Source organism: Rhagoletis pomonella, unplaced genomic scaffold (assembly GCF_013731165.1).
Source record: "Rhagoletis pomonella isolate Grant_MI unplaced genomic scaffold, Rhpom_1.0 Rhpom_scaffold_00004, whole genome shotgun sequence".
Lineage (NCBI taxonomy): Eukaryota > Metazoa > Arthropoda > Insecta > Diptera > Tephritidae > Rhagoletis > Rhagoletis pomonella.
The window spans coordinates 50,237,202-50,250,611 of record NW_023458558.1 but is presented as its reverse complement, the minus strand read 5'-3'; the positions used below and the strand labels follow the sequence as shown (position 1 = coordinate 50,250,611).

Here is a 13,410-nt window from a genome sequence, read left to right as displayed (position 1 = left end):
AAAAAAAAATTTATTAAAAAAATAACTTAACAAAATTAAAAAAGTTTCTAAGAATTATATGAATTAAAAAAATATGAATTTTTCTTTTTTAAATAATATGATTTAAAAATTAAACGAAGATTAAATTTTTAAAAATTAAATAATTTCCTCAAAATGTTATGAAATTCAAAAAAACAAAAATATTTGTTTTTTTAATATACTTTTTGAGCTTTGTACCACGATTATCTTTATTAGGAAAAAATGGAGAAATCAACAAAGTCTAAGCGGTAGAAGCTATAGCAGCTATGTATTTCGGAGATCACCACATCTCCTCATCAAACTTCTTTTTGTTAGACCTCAGCAGGAATCGAACCCGCGTCATCGTCTTTTTATTAAACCAATGAAATCTAAAAATCAAAAGGAAATTGAATTAAAAAAAAAATTCAAGAAAAATCTCTTTTTAAAACACAAAATATGAAAAATAGTTTTTCTTTGGTTCTAAATGACTCGTATGGCACGCTAGTACTTTGCCTACTAGGCCATTTTTTTGTTAGACTTTCATGCTGGAATAAGACTTTCAACAATCTCAGTCAGAATTATACTATATATAAAATAAAACTTTAAATATTAGGTTCAAACGTTGTCTAAAATTTATAGCTCAGTAAATTTAGATGAAATTGGTACGAAGAAAAAAATTTGTAGTAGGGCACTTTTGACTTCTTTTCGACACAAAAAGTCTTGCCTCTAAATTTTATATGGGAACATTCTCTTGAATTTTAGTTTTTTTTTTGCGGTTTGCCAGCTTATTTTGCCTTGTTCGTTAAAAAAGGTTGAGATTTTAATTTCCAACATTTTTTATATACAAGGTAAAAAAAAACATTTTTTATTGTAAATAATTAAAAAAAAAAAATTTCTACGGAAAATACGTTGCATAAATTATATAGAATTCAATCCTCCACAACAAATAATTAAAAATTCGATCCGTTTCTTAACGTTTTCCTCTGGGGTTCTTGGGACCGCTCTATACAAATCTGAGGTCAGGTTGGAAAAACTCAAAATGCCGGATCCCTACTACAAATATTAGAAAATGTTGTATAATTTATAACCAAATTTCAATCTTTTTTTCAGAATTTATAGAAAATAGTTTGAATCCACATAGATATTCTGGCGAAATCCACAATAAAGTCTTAATTTATGACCCTTGGTTTTAATATTCTTAATTCTTTAGCTTTAAAACGACATTAAGATGAAGTCTGAAAAATGCAAACTTTGACCGATCATATCTCCGAAGAAAAGAAATTTAAAAAAATTTTCTCGAATACATGTTAGCTTATTTCATGTATAGAACCCATAAAACAAATTTGAAGCCAATCGAAAGTGTGACACCAAATTTGGTGTCCGATATGAAAATGAATGTCTCACATGTAAGAAAAGAATACAACTTCCACATGTAAGAAAAGACAACAACAATTTTACTAAACATTGTTCAACATACATATCGCCGTTTAAAGTACAAAACCGCGTATTGTCATTCTGCAAAACCGCGTAACTGAAATTTGCTGCTCAATCATTATCCATTCGCTCTGAAATATACTAGCCAGAAATGCGATTGCCTTATAAAAAAGAACCATTTTGAAATATGAGTGTTTTTAATCTCTAGAAAATAACTTATGCAACCTCACATAAGCGGTTTTGCATTATCCTGGTACGCGGTTTTGCACTTTAAACGGCGATTTGTATGTATGTACATATGTACATATAAGAAAATGGAAGTTCCCCACTTAAAAAAAACAACAACAATTGTAATAATTATATTTCTGATAGTTAACGCTATAAACCCCGGATATTTAAACCATACAAAAATAGAGAATTGCCACCTCTTTGAAAAATGTCGATGAACTAAATCGATAAAAAAAGTTAATGCAATGTGTTACCGTTTGGATATCGAACTAATGAGGTTTAAGAAAACTTAATGACAAATATTTTTGAAGAGGGTTGCCAAATATTTTAAAGTTTTATTTCGATTAAATTGAAAAAAATAAACAACATATTACTAAAGAGGTTCAAAAAAGCTTAATTTCCAAAATATTTTTGTAAAGTGTTGCCATCTGTTTAAAAAATTTTATTCAATTAAATTTGTAAGGGCAAATGAAGTGTGCAAGAAGGGTGTCAACGTGGTTTAAGGGAGCTTAGTTTGGAAAATATTTTGAAAGAGGATTGCCACCTCCTTGAAACATTATATTCAATTAAAGTGGTAAGATAAATTGAATATTACAATTTTAGTATCAAACGAAAAGTACGCACCTAAGAAATCTTTGATTTAAAAACATTTTTCATTAGTATTATCACCAATCTAAAAAGTTAAGACCAAAATTCCAAACGAAAGGTGAACTAGAGGGAAAGTGGTTCTAAAATATAGTTTTATTTACATTTCAGGTACATTTAGGAATAACTCCTCAGGATGGAACGAAAATACTATGTCAAACGCATTTTATTGCGAACTGTGTTGCACGTCGTCTGGTTGAACTTATTGGGGTTTCCGGTTTTCACAACATTTTGAGAAGCGAGTTTCTGCCATAATTCTTTTGTTGAACCAGTCTTTCCAACACAAGTGGTTAAACGCCGGAATTTTCAGGCATTGGGCGTAAGACGACGAGGGAAATGCCAAGGAAATTGACGCTGTGCCAATCCTAATTGTTGTTCCTTGGTTTTTTTTCACACAAACGCTAATTATGTTTTAATTTACAAATGTCAAATTTGACACTAATTGCAAAAGTTAGTCTGTTTCCGGTCAACGGTGAGCGTTCGCTGTGCAAGTTAGAAAAGTAAGGGAAGGGGGACTGGGAAATGTTATTTCGAATGTTCTCTATCGAACGTGACTAATTTTTTAAGTTTCCTTAAAAATTTTGTTAAATTGGTTTATGGCCGTCTAAATCGTTTAAATACCCCTATCTGTAACTCGTTGTTTTTTTCGTCACTTTTTTTCAACCTTTTTTGTTCCAAAGGATTGTGCAGGTTTTGTTGGTTAATGTAATATTTTAGAAGTGGTGTCCAAAGTCGATCCAGTTTCTTGGATAGATAATGTTCTTTCTGTCAATCCTATCATGAGGTATTGCCTGCTTAGGTTTTTCCCCTTTTCAATACTCATTTATTTAAGGTACCTAGTCATTAGAATATTCACAGTACATATTTCAAAATAATTGAAGGTTTTTAAACAAAGATCGCATTTGGCACACTTTGATCATCATCAGCACTCTCTTTGGGGTACTGCTAACCACTCACAACGCATATGTTTCCGATAACCTGTTAGCAACATGTTTCCAAGCACATCACCTTTCTACTCGATTTCGTTGCATGATTGCGGCTGAAGCCATTGGGATTTTAGTTGGTTCAGTCTTAAAGTGAATCTCGTGTCGATCGGTCTGGTCTGTTTTGATTTGGTCGGGCGTCTGCTGGCAGCAAATTCGTATACATTGTATAGAGCAAAGTGAGTGAATGGGTTCGCTAGCTTGGTTTAGTGGTAAACCATTTGTGGAGTGACATATTCTCATTATTTACATTAATTAATTAATGGCAAATTGGCCTCTTGGGATGTGTACTTAGTTAGAAATTAAAAATTTGTCCAGAGCGAAATACTTATAAGTTTTCACGGAAGACAACCATTCTAAAATGTTGAGATAATTATGACAAAGACATACCTACAATATTGGTGCTAATAAAGGCTGCTTACTTCTATTTTTGCACATGTTTCTATATGTTTGTGAAGATGTGACAAAACGAGTAGTCGAACCTGAATGATGGGTTTGCTGGTTGGCTTTGCGAGCTTTTCGGTAGTGTCGGTGAGGGTGATCGCGATCGTGTCGCTTGAGTGAATGGTCAGTGAATTGTATCTGAAAGTAACTAAATTCGCACCTATGTTTGTAGGTACGTACATAAGTACTATGTGCAGACACCTGCAGTGCTAACGATATTATAGTCTACACCCCTCATCAAATTTCGACTAGTTCGGAAAAGTGTTCTATGTGTGATGAGGTCGTCGGTAATTTATTCAAGTCGACAATAATGGGAATTTGGCGCTTTTATACGAAGTACTTCAAAAATATGGTGGTATTACAGTTAATACACAAATGGAGTTTTTGGCGCTGGTGGCCGAATTGTTTCCAATAACCAAAATTTTACATGTAAAGGTGCTTAAACGGAAGTATAGTACAATTTGTGTGCTAAAAAAGCGTGGTAAAATATTAAACATCGTCACAAATGTGAAACAAAGCGTATAATTACGATGACCAAATACCTACTATATAAAATTATATATATATATTTTTTTATTCAAAAGTCAACAACAAAGTTCATTTCAATAAAATAGATTTGCGCCGGCGATTGTTGTGCGCTAGCTTATGCTTACACATATTACATATGCCTGTATGTTCATAAATACCCTGCAGTAAATTTAAGAGGCTGTCTGGCAAAGCGCTAGCTCCAAACTACATATTGCCAGGGACGGTAAATCATTATGAGTAAAATAATTTAAATCAGCACTTAATCATTATTTTATGATTTTTATTTTCTTTCGCTTAAAAATTAAAAATATTATTGAGCTTTTTTTCGCTCAACGGAAATAATTATCATTTGATTTTTATTTTTTCGATTACAAATAAGGATTTTTTTATGATTTTTATTTTTTCGCTCAGAGATAATCATTATTTTTGAGTTTTATTTTTTCACTTAAAAATAATGATTATTTATGAAATTTAAAAGGCCATACAGACGAAACTCACTGAAGTGTTGACCTGAAAAGTTGGGTACTTATTCCTTTTATTAGGGTGTCACTATCGCTGAAAAGGATGCGTCGGAAATCACGTTGGTATACGTTGGCTTTTGAGTTTTTTAAATGATCATTATTTATTTATTTATGATAATTATTTAGCCCCATCATGAACTCATTTTCCCCGAACCGGTTCACTTTTCACTCTTGGTTTCCATGGTTTTACTATGGGCGGATGACAAATTTTCGGGAGAACTTTTTTCAGGCGAAATTCAGGATAAGGCAGATTATCTTTGAGCGAAAAAATAAAAATTATAAAATAATCAATATTTGTAATCGAAAAAATATTAATTATTATTTTTAATCTTTCTGAATTAAACTCGAAAGATAAAAATCCTTGTAATTTCCAGTAGGACGTACGAACACAAATCCGTGAGTATAATTCAAATTGTTTTACGACGATCACAACTTGTTGTTTTTTTTGGTTAAAATTTAAAAAATTATGATTATTTTCCGTCCCTGCATATTTCGGAACTATCGCTGAACAAGTGCAAAACGGCTGTAGAGCGGGACAGTTGAAACTTGCGGTGTAAGTGTACAAACTCTCACTTCTCGTACAATACGAAAGTAGCTCAGCGAGAAGACCTCCGATTCAAACATCATTGGTCGCAAGTTCAAGTCGCGGTGGAGGCAGTTGTGAGTTTTCAGATTTAACGAATTTAAATTGTTAATTAATTTTGTACTGTCGGCAAAAGGTCTAGTTCTACGCTAGTTCTGGGCTAGTCAAATTTTCTGCAGGGTATGTATGCACTTACATAAGTATATGTATGCATAAATGCATGTACATACATTAGTATATGTAACTGCATGCTTTTGAGCTATGCACATGAATTCAAAATCATGTTTTCAAATCGAAGTACTTGAGCGCAAATGCTTATGTGTGCATCTATGTATTTATACATGTACATATATGTATACATAAAGATTAGTGTTAACATGACCTTTTGACTTTTGTGGTACTCTAGTTTTTTATGTTATTTTTTCTCTTTGTTCTTGCTGTTGTTATTGGTTACTGCCGATGAGGCAAAGCGAAATAAAGCAAAAACCGCGCGCCTTTCAGATTAATTGTGCTTGCAATGCTTCATTCAATGCGCCCGTCTATCACATTCTTATAATTATAGGTACAACATAAACATGCACACGTACATTAGGCTGGGCCGCGAAAATATTGTAATGTATTGTATTAATGTCGTGGACATAGGGTCCTGGTACTTTAAAACGCCAGAGTGCTTGGATGACCAAAGCCTTTGGGTTAAAACCAATCCAAGCGCAACGTACGTGTAACATGACCTATGTGTAACGTTACCAGAGCCCAAATTTTATGAGCAAAAATTTAAAAAAATTTTAGAACAATTGAGTACGCAGATGTCCTCCTTCTGCATTCATTGCACAGAACATACGTAACTAGCAATATTCGTTAACCCAGTTCGTAGAAATTTCAAACTTTAAGCGATGACCCATCATTGAGGTTCCAAAGAGTGTAACGTTGCCAGTGCACATAACTCTGATACCATTGAAACTATTAAATCCTTTATTCACAGAAACATACATAGAATTAACCATGACTAATCATATAACCTAAAACCCTAGGTGATTTTCTGTTATTTTATGCACAGTTGATTCATATTGAAAAAAATGTATACGAATGTAACGTTGCCAGTCAAATAATCGAACACTAAATAAGTCACTTCTTACCTCTTGTGCTTAGATGAACGGTTACTTGTAACACAATTTATCTTTCAATTGTTCTATCGTCATAAATAAATGTCAAAACCTTTTACCTTTCCTTGGGGATCGACCCGGTCTAATGCACATAGATATGCACATGCATATATACATTCTTACGTATCTGTTGATTTGTGTGATGCCGATGCTTAATTTGTGGTTGGAAAAAATCGTGATAAGGCAAACCAGTTGGCGTCTTTGTATTTATGTGGTCTGGCGTGTGCTATCCCTGTAGGGAAACGAATTACAATAATTTATAGTCAATTAGCATTTTTCAAAAATAATGTTGTGCATTTAGCTTAACTATACATAAAATCTGTAGATTTTCAACGCATCACGCGTACACGCATTATTAGTATCTAATGCAATGATGCTATTCGAAGTTGTTTAGTTACTCCATAATCAGAGCACTTTATTAAGAAATAAATAATCGCATTTCATACTTTGTGCGAAATTAATCTACTATGAAACGCTTTGTGTAGTTAGCGCTGCGTTTTTATAGTTTATGTAATTGTTTCACAAGCTTTTATTATGTGCAATCAATTTTTAACCAACTTCCCGAAGAGCTAAACACTTGAAACTAGCCAGCTCAGAACCCGATAACAATACAATGTTAGGAATGAATTAATCCGCTAGGTGGCGTGTGTGCGTATTTATGGACCGATAGGGTACATATTTGGAATTAAGTCTCTGACGCAAACAGCAGAAAAAGTTGTATTAACTGTATAAGTTATTAATCAAAGCGTTTTAAAATATTAAAACCTTATATTTTATTTTGATATTTTTCAGGCAGTAGAACATTTTTCTCTTGTAAGTAGATATGCACAGTGTTCTCGGTTACCTCTGGTTTTCGAGATGTTTGACATTACGATGTTTATTCGATTGATCTCTATCAATTCAAATTAAAAAAATAAAGTATGACTACCTTTTTTACACATTTGGATCTCAATTATGTTCTTCGAAAACCAGAGCTAACCGAGAAAAACGGCCAGCCAGCCGGGTGCTCTGCTTGACGGAGTTTAAATTAAAATTTTGTACTTCTCAAGAAAAATCAAAGAAATCAATATTTCCATTCAATTTGAACCTTGCAATTTTTATTATTATTTTTTATTTATGCATTTTTTCGTGACAAATTCTAATTTCTCGAGAACAAGAACGAGAACAACTAGCGAAAAAAATGTAATAGTGTTTTAAGGCTTTTGTGATTGAGAATTCCAGAAAATTAGTTTCGTTGGATAAAAGAATTTTCTTGACCTTTCAACTGACCTTCATAGTGAGGGGGTTTTCAACTTTTTTCCTTTTTTTAGCCACTTATTTTTGCTGCTCTAGCGTCAAGTAATCCATTTCCATGGTCGCTGGAACCGAAAAACTCAATTATTATTATTATTATTTTTTTGATTTAATAACATGCTGTTTTTAGGTAAATAAAATGCAAAAAATAAAAATTTTGCTTTTGAAAAAAATTGAATTTATACACTGTGCACCACACTCCCCGCTTAGTCGAAAAAGTTGACATCTTTTGATCGCAAGTGTGTGACTGTCTTCAGTAGAAAAGTATTTCGATTATGTTTCGATTGTTTATAGATGGACAAAGTTACTGCACTTATTGTCAAAGTAAAATTCTGAAAGAGCTGGAGGTTTGTTTCGAACACACAAGATTTCTGCTGAAAGAAATGTTCTGTTCTTTCGGCCGGTTCCAAGCAACGTCTGCTTTCTCTTTACCAACTCGAGAGCCAACAGAGAGGATATACTGAGGAAATGGGCATATACCATGTGCATAATCATTTTCGAGAGTGTGTCTGCCCCAAAGCTAACAAAAAATTTAATTTTTGAAATTCGTTGACCAGGGCAAAGAAAAAACTTAAAAAAAAACACAAATAGATAGTATCAAAAATGATACTATAGGTAAGAAGGGTTAAAATAAATGATTATAAAATTAAAGGATATGTGTGTATGTTTAACGGAAATTTGAATAATTCAATCTTTTCGAAACCAAAACCGATTATAATTAGAAACAAAATCTCCGAAATAATCGAAAGTGTATGTATTGTTGAAAATGCTACATAAAAAATCGAGAGAAGAGTATGTGATTAAAAAATCCACCATTGTGACTCTGACCAAAATCTGAAGAATAAAACATAAGTGTGCATTATTTGAGAAATTCGCATACGTAATTGTATTTAGTTACATGCATTTTCCAGCTGGGGCTTTGATGATGACTGCGTTAATATATTCTCAGGAATCTAGTAGCATAATATGCTCCTTGATAATATTCTGAAGAAAATATTCAGTAAGCATAGCATACGGATTTAAAGGAAGGTTTTGAGATCATCGTTTATGTGTTTCAAGTCTTTATGAATTTCCATACTTTATTAAGTTTTTGATGTGATTTGCAAAATTTTGAAAGCTATATAGAATTTCTACTTTCATGGAAAAAACCAAAAAAAAACTAGAATTTGTAAGAAATCTAAGTTTTAATTGCGTAAGTTCTATGCATGAATAATATGCATACATACATACATATGTATGTATATAGCTACAAGCATTTACAATCTTCTACAGGTCTTTCCACACAAAGAGATTCTCAAGAGAATCATGAAACTTGCTGTGTTTTATGATTGCATATGTACGTAAATATAAAATATTTATTCGTCGTTACGATAAGCTGCATTACACATGTATGTACATTAGGGTGGTCCTTAAATGCATGAAACATATTTTTGCATCCGATTTTCTAAAGGTCAACCCCTACGTCGGCGCTATTGTAGCCGAAGATATCATCACATATAAATTTTGGTCCCTATATTGGGGAAAAGGGTAAAAGTTTCGATTAACCCATGAAGACACAAAAAATTTAAACTAAATATGAAGCAAATAAGATACAATAAGTAAATAATATGTAAAACCCCTTGTACGACACGTCTTAAACGACTCCAATCGGGACGAAAATTCATATGTGATATATTCCACTATATGTATATAGTAGTATGGATTTCGGGTATTAGATGAAAAAAAAATTTGTTTTAATGTTTTGAGTCTCCGTAGAGGAATCTGTACTTTGACCCTTTTGCGGCCCCAATCGGGACCAAATGTATGATATCTTTGTCTGTGGTATTACCGAGGGGTGATACTGAAAAAATTGTTCATTTGATTTTTTAAGGACCACCCTTACGTACATATGTAGAATATATACGATATATACATATCGTCGCCTGGGTAAAAGATTGTCGTAAGCGCCATTTTGACGATTTTAGTTCTAAATAGATGCAGTTATATATTTTGAAATAAGGTCTTTCGATTGGTGTTATCAGTTTTTAGATATCTCCTCTAGTTTCCGAGATATTGTACAATTTTTTCGAGCTTTTTTTAAGAGCTTTGTGAATTAGTAACATTTTCAGAGACTTTAGAGAAAATCTATCTTCGCATTTTCAAAAAATTTTATTCTTAATTTCAATCGCGATTTTCCACAACCTTCCGAAATTAACATACGACAATCTTTTATCCAGGCGACGATATGTATGTTTGTGTATACATATGCAAAATAATGCGCTGGTATAAAAAAAAGTTGATGAATAGAAAAAGTACCTAGAGATGTAATAATTTTTGCTTATACTATTTAACAAAAAAATGTTGATCTGTCCCGAAAATTTCGTTTTTGCTCCGATTTTTCCTGTCATTTACTCCCGAAGCGAGTTTCAGTAGTCCAAACGCTGAACTGTGCAATTTTTTTTTATAAATTTGGAAATTCGTACTCATATCAAGCATAGCTAATAACCCGCTATTTCAAATTGACAGGGTGGTTTTTTACCTATTTATTGTAGAGTTTTAGTTAGGCTCATCCTGAACTACATACTTTTTGTTATTGTTATTTACTTTTAGCAATATTATTGAGCTTTATGCCACAATTTCTTTGTTTCTTATTACTAGAGTGATATTTGATATTTTTGGTACTTTTTTCCCAAGAAATAAGAACAAAACGTGTTTATCACCATTTTAACATGACCACGAAACATAACAAAAAAAAAACAGTATTTCCGCTGCACTCCATTTATGCAAACTTAAAATTTTATATCGCATTTCTAATCTAATTTCAAATAGTGTGTAATTTAAGCAAGTAACCTTCATGATTATACGAATAATCTCAAAGCTTAAGCATTATTTTACCCAGTGTTGCCAGGTTGCCGATTTGGCCATCATGTAACATGAAAGTATGAACAGTGTTTAATGCACATCGTTAGGTTGCAGTTGGAAAAAAAATAAATATGAAGATGGGATTTTATTGTAATGAAAAATATTTTTGTTGAAAGTAATGCGAATTTCAAAAATTCGCAAAAAAGTTAAACTTTTCATATTTTACGTATAGCTTCCTAGCTAGTTGAAAGAGCTATCTGGTTTTGCTTATTAAAATTTTTTATATCTTGAGGATTTTTACATGCAAATGACGATTTTTGAGAGCCAAACTCACGATTTCTCACTTTAATAACCTGGCAACACTGGTTTTACCGACCAATTTTTCAGGTCGGCTTAAGCATTGTTGTTGTTGCGCTACTCTGCAGTTTTGTTTAATGTACGTATTTTGGCTACCAATCTTTCAGGTGCTTCGTGTCGAAGTTTTTTTGCTTTTGCCAGTTCTAAAGAGTTTGTACGAAAAAAAAAAAAAAATTATGTAAAAATACACCAAAAGAGCTCAACTACAAACATATTTTTGTCGAATGGTTGAAAGAGTCTCTTAGCTTTAGGGTCTTCAGGATTGTGGATTGAGTAAAAACTGATCGCAGTCAACATTCAATTAATGTTTTCGCTGCCCTAATTTGTTGCACTTTACTGTAGTTCACAAAGAAAAAAAGATTATTCGTGCAGATATGGTTTGCACCTTCGACGACCTACATACATACATACATTAGGGTGCATCACACTCCATACAAAACAAATCGGCTATGTTTTTTCCATCGTATTTATAATATTTATAAAATGTATTGATATAAATATTTTGATCTTAATTTTTTTATTTTGCCCAAAATCTTAAGTATAATCAATTTTATAATTCCGATGGAAAAGCTGCAACCTTTGTTTTTTTGGCGAGGCACCCTAATGTATGTACATTTCTATGTACATATGTAGTATATTGGGCGATCATTCCATTCGTGGTGTTGAATTTTTGATTCAGATTCACAATTGTACAAGGTTACTCTTGTGCTTCTCATTCGTCCGTCCATTCGCTGCTTCTCATGCTATTTAATATGCATAAGAGTCAACTCGTAGGACGCAAGATCAAACTGCTGATGAATTTTGCATGCATATGCTAAGAAGTTTGTCGCAACAAAGCCAAATTGCTGATCAAAATTACAGACGGTGCGAAACGATGGTTCGTTAGTCGAAAAGGCATTTAGTCGATCCAGCTACTGTTTGGTTAAGTTTATGTGGTTGAAAGGCGATACTGGCAATTTTACTTACGTATGTATGTGCATAAATACGTATGTATATATAAGGCAACGAACGCGACTTAAAAAATTCAACGTTGAAGTCATCGCATTGCACGCCAAAAGTTCGAGATGCAAACGTGCAGACTCATTGCGGCACAAAAGGTGTTTATAAAAAACGACGACAATAACATTGCCATTCAGAAGCATTGGAGCGGCTATAACAAAGCGATAGTTTTCTGTAATCGCAATCAAGCTATGGTGGACTTTTTTACAAATGTGCTTAGTGGAGCACTTGGCAAGTATGTATGTATGTATGTATGTATGTATTTATGTTCATACTTTGTAGTATCCCTGCAGTAAAATTTAGAGGCGGCAGTCTGTTAAAGCCCTACACAATTCCGAACTACATATCTCTGAACTAGTACAAAACGGCTGCATAGAGGGACAGTTGAAACTTTCGGTGTGCTATTTGCGACTCTAACATCATTGGCCGCGAGTACAAATCGCGGTGGAGGCAGTTATGATTTTCAGATTTAATAAATTTAAATTACTGAGTGCAGCTTAAAAATTGAAGGGAAAATAATTAAATTTAATATATGTACATAAATAAAATAAAAAAAAATAAATAAAAATTTTATAAAATGCAATTTGTACAGAAAAAACGAAAAAATATCAAAAAATCGAATAATCCAAATTTTTTTCATACAAAACTAATTGTCGCAGATCTGTCCGAAATGGAACCAGCTCAGAAAAGAGAAAATATTCAATAATGGAGTTTTAAAACTTTGCCTCATAAAAAAGCTTTTTGTCCCAGAACTGTCCAAAATGGAACCAGTTCAGAACTAGTTCGAAAGTTCTGCAGAGGGGGGCAATTTCCACTTCATAGGACATCGCCTTATAAAAAGAAACAGTTGCGTTAGGATAGATCGAGAACCAGTAGCGCTTCTTAAAGAGCTAGTTCTGCGCTAGCTGTGAACTAGCGCGACTTACTGCAGGTATGTATTTGCTTCTTCTGAATTTATCCATGGTCGATGGTGAGATGGGCTGACAAAAACATTCGAAACAGATTTTTTCCGTTTGTGATATTCTTCAACAAATTTATTCGCATTTGTCTAAACATTTTGCTTTAACGAGTTCAATGACTAGCAAAAAGCTTAGTAGCCGTCTTATCTGAAAGATTCGCGGTCTTTGGTGCTAAACCTATCACATTTTACATACATACATATACATATGTGTGTATATTCTGTACCTAATGACTTCTGCGCTCAAAGTTTAGGAAGCATTAAAATCTCTTTTATGGGCTAATTATAAATAAGACGACTTGTGCATATTTTTACGTACATATTTATCAACATACATATGCACATAAATTACATATGTATGTATGTATGTGTACAAAGTCCCCTTTATAACATCTTTGCTTAATGGCTATTAACCACTCGACCTCAATTCCAAATC

The 13,410-nt window shown here is 32.8% G+C and overlaps 1 protein-coding gene across 3 annotated transcripts in view; it reads left to right on the top strand.

The window, feature by feature from the left end:
- LOC118737729 (torso-like protein) overlaps positions 1–13,410 on the top strand; it is a 40,001-nt gene that overhangs the window by 14,833 nt on the left and 11,758 nt on the right. Inside the window, exon 1 of one of the 3 annotated variants that reach the window (XM_036468449.1) lies at positions 3,362–3,466. The exons of the other annotated variants lie outside the window; for them this stretch is intronic. The gene's annotated coding sequence lies outside the window, so the exon portion shown is untranslated. Of the gene's footprint in view, positions 1–3,361; positions 3,467–13,410 lie in introns of those variants that run through there. 3 annotated transcript variants of the gene reach the window in all.